This window comes from Narcine bancroftii, chromosome 8, assembly GCF_036971445.1.
Source record: "Narcine bancroftii isolate sNarBan1 chromosome 8, sNarBan1.hap1, whole genome shotgun sequence".
Taxonomy (NCBI): Eukaryota; Metazoa; Chordata; class Chondrichthyes; order Torpediniformes; family Narcinidae; genus Narcine; species Narcine bancroftii.
This window is the reverse complement of record NC_091476.1, coordinates 50,284,467-50,300,545: the sequence shown is the minus strand read 5'-3', so window position 1 is coordinate 50,300,545 and position 16,079 is coordinate 50,284,467. Positions and strand designations below refer to the sequence as shown.

The 16,079-nt window shown below is 38.6% G+C and overlaps 1 long non-coding RNA gene across 2 annotated transcripts in view; it reads left to right on the top strand.

The window, feature by feature from the left end:
* Positions 1-16,079, top strand: part of LOC138740679 (uncharacterized) — a 53,383-nt gene that overhangs the window by 30,834 nt on the left and 6,470 nt on the right. For both annotated transcript variants that reach the window (XR_011343112.1, XR_011343113.1), the window contains exon 4: positions 8,253-8,368. This is a non-coding gene — a long non-coding RNA (uncharacterized lncRNA). The remainder of the gene's footprint in view (positions 1-8,252; positions 8,369-16,079) is intronic.

Sequence of the window (16,079 nt, the reverse complement as noted above, 5' to 3'; positions counted from 1 at the left end):
AATGGATGAACCACATGCAAAAAGAGAGATTCAGGACTTGCATAAAGTTGAAATGCCTGACTGCTGCAAATATCCCTTTGCACAAAGCTTTGGCACTGGATTTTTAAAAATGTATTATGCTCCCAGCTACCTAGCTACTGTTTTAATGCTGTCCAAGTTTCTCCACAGACTTTTTTTCAATTTGTGATCACACTCCTGTAGTCATACGTCTGTCTATGGCCTTATGTATTAGCCCACCCTGACCACCTGCAGATTGGAGGAACAACACCTTATTTCTGGGCAGATGGCACCAACATTGACTTCACTTCTTTCCATTAAACCTGCTCACCTTTTCTTCCCACCCCCATTTTCTGCCTTTCCAGTTCTTTCACCTACACAGCCCTGCCATCCCCCTCCTCAATGCTGTTGTACCGTCCCTTCTTTCTCCACCTATCATGTCTTGCCCTGCTCACAGCACACCTTCCCCTGCCCACTTTTTTTTAATTCTGATGCTCACTGACATTTTCTCATACTTTGATGAAGGGCTCAAGCCTGAAACGTCAGTAATGCCTTTGCTACATAAAGGACACTGCTTGACCTGCTGAGTTTCTCCAGCATTTTGTGTTTTTACTTCTTTACAAGGACAGAATTGTCAGGTTCGACGTTAGAAAATTCACCACTTTAATCTGTTGGTTCACCCGCCTTTAGATGGGCTCAATGTACCTGAAAAAACTTTAGTTAGATTACTCAAATATTTGCTCATCATCACCTAATGTTAATAAATCCATTTCTACTGGTGGTGCGGGCTTTGCTCCCCAGGTGTTCACATTGGCTGTCCATGGACCACCTCTTCAACATATAGCCCTGACTTGCCTGCAGTGTCACATTTTAAACAATGCTAGGGGTAAAACTTTTTAGCCAATTTCAGCCCTGTTTTCTCAATTAATTTCGCCATCTTAGTTTTTAATGTTCCATTCTCACATTCCACTATTCCTGCTGCGTGGGGTTTGATGGGAGTAGTGGAAAGACTGCAAGATCCCAAATTCCTTATACAATTCTTCATTTATCTCAGCTACAAAGTGAAGACCATTATCTGAACTCAATGCCTCAGGTAGCCTGTAGCAGGGAATTATTTCCCTTAACAAAATTTTAAACTAATAGTCAAAGCAGTAAAACAAAATCTTAACTAACAGTCAAAACTGTATTGTTGGCGTTTGGGTTAGCCTCAATCCACCTCAAAACATGCATTATCACCAAGAAATATTTACAGCAATGCACTGTGCTAATTCAATAAAATCTGATAATAAACAAGAAGAAAGTTAATTATAAACATGACAAATGGCCTCCTGGCAAGAGGTAGGTCCCATGGTGTCCTTTTACCAATGTTGTGTTATTGGCATGAACAGTTCTTTGCTCTTTTTTCATTTCTGCCTGATTCATTAAAATTTTGATGCCACCATGTCTTCAGTGAGTTATTTACAGTAAGATATTTATCATTCCCTTCTTGCTAATGTGGGTATTACTGTTCACATAAACAAGTAACAAAGATATCAGGTACTGTACACACTTGGCTGTCCGGTATAATCTATAACTGAATACTGGGATGTGGGGTGCAACACCTCTGTTTCTCAGCCGCAGAGGTGACCCTCTGTTTGTGCACTTGTTTCATGTCTGGCAAATGTGATCTATCGACTAACCACAAAGCAGCTTGTTTATTACCCTCTCTCCCCACTCTCACCCCTCCCCTGGAACCTCCCACTCAGGGTTCCCTGGTGTCTACAGGCAAAAGAATGGAGACTGAAAATCCAGATTCTTAAGGCTCTGTGCAGAGTTTTGGGAGTACTGGGGAACTACTGTACAGCCCTTTATTTTCATATCCTACCTCATTTCAGCTCAACTGCCTATCTGGTGCATTCTCACAACACCCTCCATATCATTCTCACTTTGTGTCTAGGAATCCAAGTAGTATAAATGTTTAGATTTTAGGTGTGCCATTTGTCCACAAAACTTGCTGTTTGCTTTTATTACTTGGTTATCTTGACTCTGTTGTTGAGTTGCTGCATTTCAATGACATGGAAATAGACATTCAGCAAAGGTTTGAGCTTGTTCATTTTCAATTTAACTATTTATTGATATCATTACCTTTGATGGTTTGCAGGAAAACTAGGTCAACTTATGATTAAGCTTAAAGAGTCCTCATCTTAAAAAAAATTGGAGTGTTTAACGAAACCAAGCTACACCACAGCAAGCATTTTGAAATGTTGTTTCCTCAACACGTTTTTTGTCACATATGTATGTCTTAATGTGAACCCCTCATTAAGGTCCTCTTTTGGAGCAGTGTAGGTCAAAAACACCAACGTACAGGCCAGTTGTGTGGGAAGACAGCGCAGTCCTGGGGCCCACGTGTGGTGGAAGGGAGCGCGGCACTGGGGCCCACGTGTAGTGGAAGGGGGCATTGTACTTGAACTTAGTTGTGTGAGAAGGGAGCTCAGCACTGCCCATGGTGGAAAAGTGTAGCAAACCAGATTACCTAGCAGTTACATGGGCAAAACAGCTGGCGTGACCATCATAGGCCAATAGGCCCCTTTCTGTGGGATACACACTCACTGCCACTAGAAGAACATGCAAACTCCTCACAGACAGCATCCAGGGTGATCCAGGTTATGAAACAGCTCCATTATTGATTGCATCATCAGTTGTTGTTCTGTTGTTGGCAAATCAAAGACCAATTGTCCAGGAATCACTGCCGATCTGTCATTATCAGCAGGACCTAGCACAATTTCAGACAACATTGTTCTAATTACTGGACAATAACCAGTGGAACAGACTGGATTTGGCAACAGGTCTCTCAGGAACACTCTATATATTTATTTTGAATTTAAACATACAGCATGGTAACAGACCATTTCGGCCCATGAATCCATGCTGCCCAATTTATACCCAATTAATCTACACTCCCAGTACATTTCAAATGGTGGAAGGAATCCAGAGCCCCTGGGGTAAACCCATGCAGACATGGGGAGAACATACAAACTCCTTACAGACAGCATGGGATCCAAACCCTGGTCCCGAGTGCTGGCACTGAAAAGGCGTTGCACTACGCCAAACGTGCCTCCCCAATTGCTGAAGTAAATAACATAAACACTAAACTAGACAGGAAACAGGACTTGTGGATTTATGCCTTTCACAATTCTGGAGACAATTGAAGCAGCCTTCATTCGAAAATAGACTATCCTATGTAAAAAATTAACTTAATTGTTAATGTGAACCATCATCTATTACACATTTGAATGATTTAGTATTGACATCACTAAATCTACATGAAGTTACTAGCAATGGAACATTGCTTTCCATACAAGTCCAAAATAAACATCAGCATTCCAGCAAAGACCAGAATTTGTGTGCAGGAGATAAGAAACACACCTGGAAAAAAAGAGTAAAGGAGCAGCTAGAATGGATTTTCCAGATATTAAAATATTCAGATTTATTCAGGCAGATTTGGGAGTACGTCAAACCATGAAACAAACCATTTTGTATTTTTTAAAAATTTAAACATTAACATTGACAGAGCAGAATGACCTGGAACCCTGTCTTGTTGAGTTTGATGGGGAAGGGACCAGGGAAGATACGGTTCTGGGTTGAGTTAATGGCAGTAGAGTGGAAGTTCAAAGTTCAGATAGATTGTCAGAGTGCTGACATCACATCGCATACATTCTTTTTCCTGCAGGCCAGGCAGAATTTCTATTCATCGGTAGTGCTAGAAACCTGTACTCAAGAAAAGCTATCTGTACAAAAGAGCGAAATGTAAACAAGAAGGATGTGCAAACCAACTGACTCTCTAATATAGAAAATAAATATTCAATAATAAATAATGTGCAAAGTGAAAGTCCTTAAATGAGTCTCTGACTGAGTTTGTTGTTGAGGAGTCTGACGATAGAAGGGTAGCAGCTATTCCTGAACCTGGTGGTACAAGTTTTGGGGCACAGATACCTTCTTCCTGATGGCAGCAGTGAGAATAGAGTGTGTGCTGGGTGGCATGAATCATTAATGATTGCTGTTGCTCTCCCATGGCAGTGTTTACATGTATATTTTCTTGATGTTGGGGAGAGTTTTGCCACTACATTCTGCAGGCCTTTCTGTTCAGAGATATTGGTGACCCACACCAGGTCATGATGCAGCCGGTCATCACTATTTCCACTTACACGTCCACAGAAGTTACCCAAGGTTTTTGATCTCATACCAAACCTCTGCAAAATCTTCATGTGCTTTCTTCACAATGACATTCATGTGTTGAGTCCCGGAAAGTTTCTCCAACATTGTCTATCTCAGCAAATTAACTTTGCTCACCATCTCCACCTCTGATCCCCTATGATTATTTGATCATATACCTGTTTTTCCCCTCCTAAAGTCCATACAGTGACATTGAGTGTGAGGTTCTTTTTATTAACCATTCAGCCAAGTTTTAAATATCTCTCCTGTATGCTGACTCACCAACCCTTTTTATACAACTCTCTACCGTGGTATCGTCCGCAAATATGTAAATGGTGTTATTGTCGTACCAAGCTGAGTCATGGGTATCAAGTGACAAGAGCAGGGGACTAAGAATGTAGCTCTGTGGTGCTCTGGTACTTATGGAGATAGTGGAGAAGATGTTTTTGTCAATCCTAGCAGATTGTGGTCTTTAGGTGAGGAAATTCAGTATGCAATTACACAGTGGGATATTGAGGCCTGCATCTTGGAGTTTGCTGATCAGTTTTGAGGAGATGATCATGTGGCATGCCAAAGCCAACTTTTCCAAAGAAGGAGAGCACCTCAGGTGTCCTGGAATGGAAAACCTCATCCTGGGAGCAAATGCAATGGAGGTGGAGAAGTTGAGGTAAAGGAATTGAATCCTTCCAGGATACAGATGGGAAGAGGTGTCATCAAGATAATTGTGGGAATTTGTACTTTTATAAAAGATGTCTGCAGATAATTTGTCTTTCAGAAAGGAGGTTCCCTTTATTTTCCACACATAGAACCATTGAACATTAGAGCACAGCAATCGGCCTCTTCAGTTCATCTAGTCTATGCAAAACTATCATTCTGCCTTGTCTCATTGACTTGAACCTGGATTATAACTCACTATATCCCTCCTATCTATGTAACTGTCCAAATGTTTCTTAACTATCAAAGTCATCACTTCAGCTGGCATCTCGATCCACACTCATACCATTCTCTGCATGAAGATGGTCCTCCTAATGTTCATCCTAAACATCTCACCTCTTGTCATAACCTATGTCCTCCAGCTCTTGTCCAGCCTAACATTAGTGGAAAAATCCTGCTTGTATTTAGTCCATCTATACCGACCATAATTTTGTATGCCTTTAACAAATCTCCGCTCATTCTTCTATTAAAGGAAATAACGAAGGACACCCAACAATTGTGGAAGCACCTAAATGACATAACCTGCAAGAAAACCAAATCTGGTTAGTAGGAGACAGAAACGATTCACTTCCTGATGAGCTCAATGCCCTCTAGGCCGGATTTTACCACCAGAACTAGGAAGAACTGCTGCTCACCTCCATGTCTCCTGATGATCTTCAACTGTCAGTATTCAAAGATGACCCCAAACTGTCAGTATCCAAAGATAACCCTCAACTGTCAGTATCCAAAGATGTCCAAGCAGCAGACTGATGGAGACTGGCTTAAGACAGGCTGAAGGGGTACCATGTATCGGAACTGGGATGCAAGAGGGTGCTGAATAGTTCCTAATTGTGTTGGAAATTGGGTTTGGATTGGGCTCTATGTGGTTGCAGAGGCTGACAGAGCACTGGAGACAAATCCACAGACACTTGGTGATTCTGTGGGGACTCTCTTTTGCTTCTCTTTCTCTAGGCCTTTCTCTTTCAGAGGCGCTTCAGAAAATTTCTAACAATGGTGAATCTGAGCAGACAAAAGGCAATTTTGCATAATATGACACATTTTTATTACATGACAATAAACTGAATCTTGAATCATGAGCAGGAATCCTTCAGGGCAGTGAATCCAAGAAATGCTTCTGGTCCAGGCCAAGCACCGAGCTGAGAACTACAAATGTGCTGAATAACCTTCCAGTACATTCATGCACATCTTCAACATCGCACCCTTACAGAGTATGGCACCCACCTGTCATCATACGACCTTCAATTGCCTAACCAGACTTTTGTCCAGTGCACTCTCAACCACAGTGATGAAATGTTTTGAGCAGCTGGTGTTGATATCAGCTCCTGTCCAAGTGGCAACATAGATCCATTCCCATTTGCCTACCGCAGCAACAGGTCTATGGCAGATGCCATCTCACTGGCTCCACACAAAGCCCTGGAACATTTGGTCAGCAATGATGCATACATCAGGATGCTCTTTATCAACCACAGTTCAGTATTCAACACCATCACCATAAATTTATAAATTTCAAATTTAATTTTCACATAAAGGCCACTTGGGCCCACAAGTCCATGCTACCCAATTTGCACCCAATTAACCTACACTCCCCCCAGTACATTTCAAACAGTGGAAGGAAACCAGAACTCCTGGGGAAAACCACCGAAGGCATGGGGAGAACATACAAACTCCTTACAGACAGTATGAGATTCGAACCCCTGTCCTGATCACTGATGTTTTACTTATGTCTGCCTACACCACGATATCACGCTATCTGGAATGTTAAAGTTGTGTTGGATTTGTGGTGACATTCGTCACCAGCGTACACTTTGGACTTGGGTGACTTATCTTGGAAATTGTTCATACTTGTGGCCTCGACTTCAGCCCAAAGAATACAGTCTTTAACTTGTTTATCTCGGCTGCACCATTTCATCAGATGCAAGGATCGACAACGAGATAGACAACAGACTCGCCAAGGCAAATAGCGCCTTTGGAAGACTACACAAAAGAGTCTGGAAAAACAACCAACTGAAAAACCTCACAAAGATAAGTCACCTACGGCTCCTAGAACGCTTCCACCAGCGTTGTCTCCACTCCATCCTCAACATTCATTGGAGCGCTTTCATCCCTAACGTCGAAGTACTCGAGATGGCAAAGGTCGACAGCATCGAGTCCACGCTGCTGAAGATCCAGCTGCGCTGGGTGGGTCACGTCTCCAGAATGGAGGACCATCGCCTTCCCAAGATCGTGTTATATGGCGAGTTCTCCATTGGCCACCGTGACAGAGGTGCACCAAAGAAAAGGTACAAGGACTGCCTAAAGAAATCTCTTGGTGCCTGCCACATTGACCACTGCCAGTGGGCTGATATCGCCTCAAACTGTGCATCTTGGCGCCTCACAGTTTGGCGGGCAGCAACCTCCTTTGAAGAAGACTGCAGAGCCCACCTCACTGACAAAAGGCAAAGGAGGAAAAACCCAACACCCAACCCCAACCAACCAATTTTCCCCTGCAACCGCTGCAACCGTGTCTGCTTGTCCCGCATCGGACTTGTCAGCCACAAACGAGCCTGCAGCTGACGTGGACATTTACCCCCTCCATAAATCTTCATCCGCGAAGCCAAGCCAAAGACTTGGACTGCATAATTTGGGAAAATGATTTTGATGAATTTCATGTTCATGACTTGTAAACCTGGAAGTGTGGGAACAAAGTTTAAATTATACACTTGTCAAGAGGATTAAAGATTACGTGTGGTCCAGTATCTGAGACAATATAATGAATGTACTCGCAATATCAGAGGGGAAGAGTGATTCTTGTTTGTATGTTTCAGGGAACAGCAGCAGTCGGCATCCTCTCAGACCTGGGCCAGATGGCTAAAGAGGACCAGGAGGATTGCCAGAGTGGATACCACTTGGTTTGGAGCTCATTCAACCAGAGCAGTAGCTACATCTACTGCTAGCAGAGTGGAAGTCCCCATTTGGGATATCATCCATCAGGCGGGATGGTTAAATGAAAGAACTTTTAACAGATTTTACAATAAACCTCTGAAGACAGAGGGGAAACATTTCACTGCAGCAATTTTGCAGGCTGCCGATGGAATTGTACCTCTTACTGGAGGTCCATTGATCTACCCTATAGACCATGCGAAAAGAGACCTCTGAGCTTTGAAATTTCATATTAGAGAACCAACTAGTATCACGAAAAATAATAGAGCATTAAACGAGAACTTACCAGTTCAAAGTTTGATGATTATTATTTGAGCAATGGGAGTGGTGAGATAACATGCCCTCCTCGCCCTCCCGTAATTACTTCGAATGTTGCTAAGGTAGTTTCCAGTGTTGCATGCCTGTCTCACAATAAAATGTTCTTTTGACAGAATTAGACCAGTGGTCATCTTTTTTGAGATTCAACGATTGGCTGCACGTGCGCAGATGGGATCTCATTATCACATCACTCCCGTTACTCCAATATTAATCATCAAACTTCAAACAGGTAAGTTCTCATTTAATGCTCCATTACTTTTCAAATTTTATTGACTTGACAAAACCGATTGTTAAACTTCCACTCCTTCAACATTTCCTTAAACTCAATTTCTTTTAGATTTCTTTGCCAGGTCTGTTGGTTCCTCACCACATACTGGAAAGATAAATTCGGCCGATTTGGTGTTTCTCAGCCACAACTCTGCTTTTACCGTGCAGCTGACTGAGCCCTCTAACACAGGGTCAGATAGAATTGCTTTGGTGCATTTAACTTCATGTGCATGGCCTTGGCTCTCCAGCAGTGAGATCAGGCCTATTTCCTCCTGTAATTGGTTACTATAAATGAAACTCCTTAATTTGCAACCTAAAGTGGCTTTAACAAACTTAAGTACAAGAAATGTTATTCCTTCATTTAAATGACTTACTCATGCAATAAAAGTGCTCACCTCCTACCATTTCAAAATGTTGCCTTGATTTCAAAATGCTCCTATTTTATAATCATCTCCTGTCTGCAACCTAATCACCTGGCTTCTTGAAATCCATAAATTGTATCTACGCTATGTTAGTCTCTGCAAACTGTAATGGGCAGGGCATGATTAATGAATCCAGCAGAACTAATTCATATTAACCATCCAACAATTAGAGTACAGAAACAGGCCATCTCGGCCCGTCTAGTCCATACCGATCTAAGTGATCTCCTCTAGTCCAACCTACCTGCACTTTGCCCGTAATCCTCCAATCCCCTCTCATCCATGCACCTATCCAACCTTTTCCTTAAATGACAAAATTGACTTTGCTGCAACCACCTTTTCCAGAAGCTCATTCCACTCAGCCACCATTCTCTGAGTGAAGAAGTTCCCCCTCATGTTACTTCTAAACTTTTGCTCCCTAACTCTTAACTTATAACCTCTTGTTTGAATCTCACCCACCCTCAAGGGAAAGAGCCTATTCATATTATCTATCCCTCTCATTATTTTAAATACCTCCAACAAATACCGCCTCAACCTGCTATGCTCCAGTGAATAATGACCCAGTCTACTCAATCTTTTTTTGTATTCCAGGCAATATTTTAGTAAATCTTCTTTGCACCCTCTCAACCTTATTGATATCCTTTCTATAATTTGATGACCAGAACTGTGCACAGTATTCTAAATTTGGCCTCACCCATGCCTTGAATAGTCTCAACATCACTTCCCAACTCCTATATTCTATGCTTCGATTTATAGAGGCCAGCATACCAAAAGCTATCTTCACCACCCTATCCATATGAGATTCCACCTTCAAAGAATGGTGATATCGGAGATCAATATCTTTCTGTTCTTCTACATTTTTCAATGCCCTCCCATTTACTGGATACATCCTGTTTTGATTATTCCTTCCAAAATGAAGCACCTGGGGGGCGTGGCAAGATGGTGTAGAGTCTAGACGTGTAATCTCGACCTCTCTGGCCAGACTTTTAAGTACCAGTTTTTTAACTCTTTGTTTTCAAGGTTAAACTTTTTAAATTTTATTTCAAAGTATCAAGGAATTATTATGGCCACTAATGGTAAAACGATTAAACCTCAAGTGCAGAAGAAGTTACATTTTCTAAGTGCTGAAGATTTGGGGCCTAGACGACTTGATACAGCCTCAGGATTAATCTCTTCAGTGTCTAAACCTCAAAGACTGCCTGCACCTTTTGAAAAAAAATGTCTATTACTCACCAAGTGAGGGATGGCGCTGGAATTACTCGTTCTCTGGAAGAAGGTGCGTGTTCCCAAGAAGTGGACCCCGATTTGGAAAGCCTTTTGATTTCAACAGAGGGAGCACGCAGAAAGACGATTCCATTGTTGGAAATGCATCAGGAAGCACTTCAATCTGAAGAAATTCCTTTTCTTCATGATTTCGTGAAAAAACAACGAGATGCGGGGGGAGACCAGCGGCGACTCCATGAGGAAGTCGGAGTGCCATCACTGGGAGTCCAGACCCGCAGTAAAACTTTTAAAATGCCTTCTGTTGAGTTGCAGCAGGAGCTGCAGTTACCTTGTTCTGCCACTACGTCAGAGAGAGCAGGGCTGAGCTTTTCTGATCTACAGTGTATGCAACTAAATGCAGTTATTCAGCCTCTAATGAATGAGATGGTTCAAATAATAAGTTCAGAATTGAATATAGTTAAAACACATGTGGATGCATCTTATGAAGAATTTTAAAAATTTCAGACTGCTTTATTGGACCTGTAAACAACAAGTGGCTTCCAACACAGAAAAAGTGTTGAAGGTTGAAAAATCAGTCATAGAATTGGGAGAACGTGAGAAGAGTTAGAGAGGAAAGTTGACTACTTGGAGAATCAAAGCAGATCATTGGTTTGCCAGAAGGTATAGAAGGATAAGATCCTCTTGGTTTCTTTAAAGACTGATCCCACAAGTATTAGGGCAAAAAATTTTTTCTCGAGGATTGGTACTGGAATTGCCCATAGAGCTCTAAGAAGAACATCTTCAGCTGGTCAACCACTGAGACCGGTAATAATTCGATGTTTGAATTATTTGGACAGAGAAGCAATACTTTGACTAGCAGTGCAAAATGCGAGACAACAACAAACTCCGTTATTGATTCAGAATAGCAGAGATTTTTTTATCCTGATTTGAGTCAAGAGGTCATTCAACGTCGACATCGATTTAATCTAGTTAAAGAAATTTTGTGGCGTAAAGGTTATAAGTCTACTTTTCGCTACCCGGCAGTGTTGAAGGTGTTTTATGGAGACTATCAATTTCGGTTTTTTGTGAATGATCATGAAGCAATGATTTTTGCTGATTCATTGCCAGATATAAGAGGACAAAGACGTAGTCCACCATTGTCTCCTAAAGAAAAATCTGGTTGTTCTGGAAACAGAAGAAATGGCAGAAATGGGAAAAATGGGAATGGAAAGAGTCCAGCTTCTTCTGAAATGGGATCTTCGAGATTGGAATCTCTTGGATGAAAAGAAGAATTTTCTTTTTCTTATCAGAAAATAGAATTATCTAGGTTGAAATTACTTTGCAATCTTATCAATTTTAATGTGTGATTAATAGGACTAAACAATGGTATTATGAATGGGGAGAGAAAGCACATGGGGTATTGGCATGGCAATTAAAGAAAGAACAGATTTCGAGGACTATTAATGCTGTTAGACGGAATTCTCTTATTACTTATAAACCTCATGAGATTAATGATGAATTTTATTTATTTTATAAAAAGTTATATACATCTGAAGGAAAACATGAAACTGGATCGTCGATTGATCTTTTTTTTATCACAGTTGAATTTACCGATATTAGAGGATGTAGATATACAGGTGTTAGAAGAACCATTTACTGATTCGGAAATTAAAATGGCTATGCTGGAAATGCCGAATGGTAAATCGCCTGGTGATGATGGATTTTCAGTTGAATTTTATAAAAATTTTTAATGATGTTTTATCTACAGTGTTTGGGGATGTATTACGTCAAGTTGGAGAATATTATGAATTACTTGAGTCTTGTTCTAGTGCTTTAATTACAGTAATTCCTAAAAAAGATAGAGATCTTTTGAAAGTATCTTCATATAGACCAATTTTGTTGTTAAATGTAGATTATAAAATAATAGCTAAAATATTAGCGAATAGATTGGCCAAATTTTTACCAAAGTTGATTCATATTGATCAAACAGGTTTTATAAAGAATAGATATGCTTCAGATAATATTTTGTGTGTGATTAGTTTGATTAATAGATTTCAACAATCTTTAGATCACCCGATGGTATTTTTTGTTTAAAGTTTTGGAGAAATTTAAGTTTGTTCCTTCTTTTATTGGTTGGATTAGGGCTCTATATAGTAAACCGGTAGCTAGAGTATCGACGAATGGTTTGATTTCGGAATCTTTTAAGTTAACTCGATCAACTCATCAAGGTTGTCCTTTATCACCAGCTTTGTTTGCGTTAGTGATTGAACCTTTAGCACAGTTGATAAGACAAAATACACAGATACATGTTATGAAAGTTTTAGATGAGAAGTATAAAATTAATTTATTTGCTGATGACGTATTGGTGTATTTAACAAACCCAGCTCAGTCACTTTTACACTTGAAGGAATGTTTAATACAATATGGATGTCTTTCTGGATATAAAGTTAATTGGGAAAAAAGTGAAATATTACCGGTAAGTGAAGGAGATTATTCAGTTTATAACAATATTATTAATTTGAAGTGGACTGATCGAATTAAATATCTGGGTATAATTTTGAGTTAATTATCAATCTTTATATAAATTAAATTATGCTCTGTTAATGAAAAAAAACTGATTTGATTAAATGGAAAGATTTACCTATTAATTTAATGGGAAGGATAAATACAATTAAGATGAATATCTTTCTACCTATTCAATATTTGTTTCAATCTATTCCGTATTTACTTGATAAAATTTTTTTAGAGATTTGAATAAAATGGTTAGGGAGCTTTTATGGAGGGGTAAATTTTCGAGAGTATCTCTGAATAAATTAACTTGGAAATATGAGTTAGAGGGACTATGTTTACCACATTTTCAAAATTATTATGAAGCAGCCCATCTTAAATTTATTGGTTCATTAATGGATTTGGTATGGCCTCCTAGTTGGGCTAAAATTGAGATGGCAAGTATTTCTGAATTTGAAATACATCAATTTTTGTTTAGGTGGAATATAAATTTGTTACAACAATATAATGTGCCTATATTAAAACATTTAATGAAGTTATGTATAAAGAAAAATAAAATGATAGGCTCGAGGGGTAAATTATTGGCTTTGACTCCGTTGTATACTAATCAACTTATTTATTTTTCAATACATAATCAAAGTTTATTGCATTGGAGATTTAAAGGTGTGAAAAATTTGGGAAATTGTTTTAAAGAGGGTAAGTTTTTATCTTTTAATCAGATGAGGGAAAATTTTGGTATTGATAAGAACTCTTTATTTCTTTATAATCAAATTCGATCTTTGGTAAAATGTATGTTTGGTAGAGATGTGATATTACCTAAAATGACTAAATTTGAGACATCAAGGTACCAGGGAAGGGTTATATTTCATCTGTGTATCAAATATTACAGAATGGTATGGATAAAAAGGGTTGGGATAGATCTAAAATTAAATGGGAAGCAGATATTGGTTTTACTTTTTCTGAAGATGATTGGTTAGATATCTGTTATGATAGTGTAACTAGATTGATAAATACACTTTATGCAATGATTAATTACAATTTTTTGCATCAATTATATTTGACACCTGAAAAATTAAAAAAATATGGTTTTAATGAATCAGATTTGTGTTTTAGATGTGGTGAAATGGTTGGAACTTTTTTTCATGCTGTTTGGTTATTTATACATATACAATCTTTTTTGAAGAAAATTCAATCGTTTTTAGAATACCTGTATAAGATTAAAATAGTTTTAGATCCAACAGTATTTTTATTGGGTAGTTTGTAACCTCTGAAAAGTTTGGAATTAGATAAGTTCCAGCTTGGTTTTGTATATTTAGCTTTATCCATAGCGAAAAAATGTATTGCTAGTAAGTGGAAAGATACAAATATGATTGATATTAATAGATGGCATAATGAGATGAAATATTGTTTATAACAGAAAAAATTACATAAGCTTTGGATGATAATTATAATTTTTTTAATTAATAAGTGCCTGTTATACTCAAAATATTTACATTTCAATTTATATTGACTAGATTTCAATATGTATATTTAACTTTTTCTTTAATATTCTTTCTTTTTACTTTTTTTGTGGCTCTCCTTAGGAGAGTTGGCTGAGGGGGGGGTGTCCTTTTCTTTTCTTATTTTTTTATATATATTTAAAAAAAAACATTCATATTCATGTTTAACTGCTGCATATGTCATATATTATTTGTTTTTTGAATGAATAAATAAAGTTTAAAAAAAAAAGATAAAATGTTCCAGTTTAAAAAGCTATGGGGTCCATTCATAGAATATTATCATGGTTAGCAGTTTGAGGTGTTTTGGCTGCTCTGGTGATGCTCCATCTGGCTTCTGAAGGCAACGAACTGGACCATTTTTATTGTTCCTTTTCTTTTGTTTGTTTTTATAAGTAACCTTGATTAGAGGGAGGGGTTAGATTAGCATTAGGTTAGTTATTTTCTTTTTTCTTTTTCTTGGTTTTCAAATGTTTATTAATCAAGGATTTTATATGATGGTCTGACTAAAATATTATTTGATATTATTAAGTTATGAGCAGATTGCTTGTAATGTACTTTGTCATTTTCATTTTTTCAATTTACAATATTAATTATTAATATTGAAAATTTGAAATTGTTAATTACTTCATTTTTACCAGTTAATAATATCTATATATATTTTCTTTCTGTGATATTAATGCAATATGTATATGAGATTATTATATTGAACATCATAAGATATTTTAAAAATAAAGAAAGTAAGGGATTGCTTTAGGTGGGATGTGAGTGAGAGGGGAAGGTTGAGAACCACTGCTCTAGACCCAATTGTTACTGAAATATTTTGCTTGAGAAAAAATGTCATTGGCCCATTTCCTTTGGAGTTATGAAACTGAGCACATACCAAGTCAATTAGGGATGAATAAAACAGTGGTTTTCAAACTTTTTCTTCCACCCATGTACCACCTTAAGCAATCCCTTACTAATCAAAGAGCACCGATGGTATAGGGATTACTTAAGGTGGGATGTGAGTGGAAAGAAAATGTTTGAAAGCCATTCGTTTAGACACAGTAATGACAAAGGACAGCAAAATATTTCCATTGACCTGGACTCCTCCCCCTGCCAGTCTTTAGTTTTTATTCTAACTCCTTCATGTTCTTTGCTCATTCCTTGAAGAGCTTGGGCATGAAGCATCGGCAATATATCTTTACCTCCAATGGACGCTGCAAGACCAATTGAGTTCTTCTAGATTTCCATGTGATTTTACTACAATCATAACATCTCCAGACATTCTCTGTATGTTTTAAGATCAACTTGGCACTCTAACAGTCCATCCTCAAATGGTTTAGTTTGTTTGCTGAGGTGTCACTCTGGTCACCAAAATTGTTATCCTTTCTTTCGCTGTAAGCCTTTTGATCCCAAAGTTATTGAAATTTGTTACCTGTCACTAAGCAATCCCAGACAGTTGTTTGTGTGTTTCATGTACATGCGAGTTTCATTGCATCTGTGCATTGGGCTTGTGTACATGACAACTATATTTTCATTCATTCATTAAGATGGTGAATTTATGAAAAGTCTTTATGTTGGCACTTTGGTGAAGAAATGTAGCTGAACCTCCATTAATTTTATATTTATGTGAATGGTGCTCATCTGTTCAAATGGAAGAGATTGTGAGTTCATATTGTATAGTGTTTAATGAAGTCACAATGTTTCATGGTGGACAGGAAGGTCATAAAGTGAACTTCATAATCTTTCAGTTTTTTTCTGTGCCTCTGCCCAGCTATGATTGCAGGAGCATTGATAAGCTTTAGGAGTTGGAGATCAGCAATAACTATTGTTCTCCAGACCCACCTAAAAGCCCAGTTTGGTGGCTAAGTATATTGGGCATAGGGGACTGCTTGAAAGTGGATGAGAGACCTCCGAGATCATAAATCAGTTTTGGATCCCGACTGGAGATCTTTATGGCACATTTCTTGGAAGCTCCTCTCAACGAAACCACATCCTGGGCCTCATTCAATCCATGCAAACAGAATTGCTCTCTCACAGCTTCCATCACATCACTAGTGTA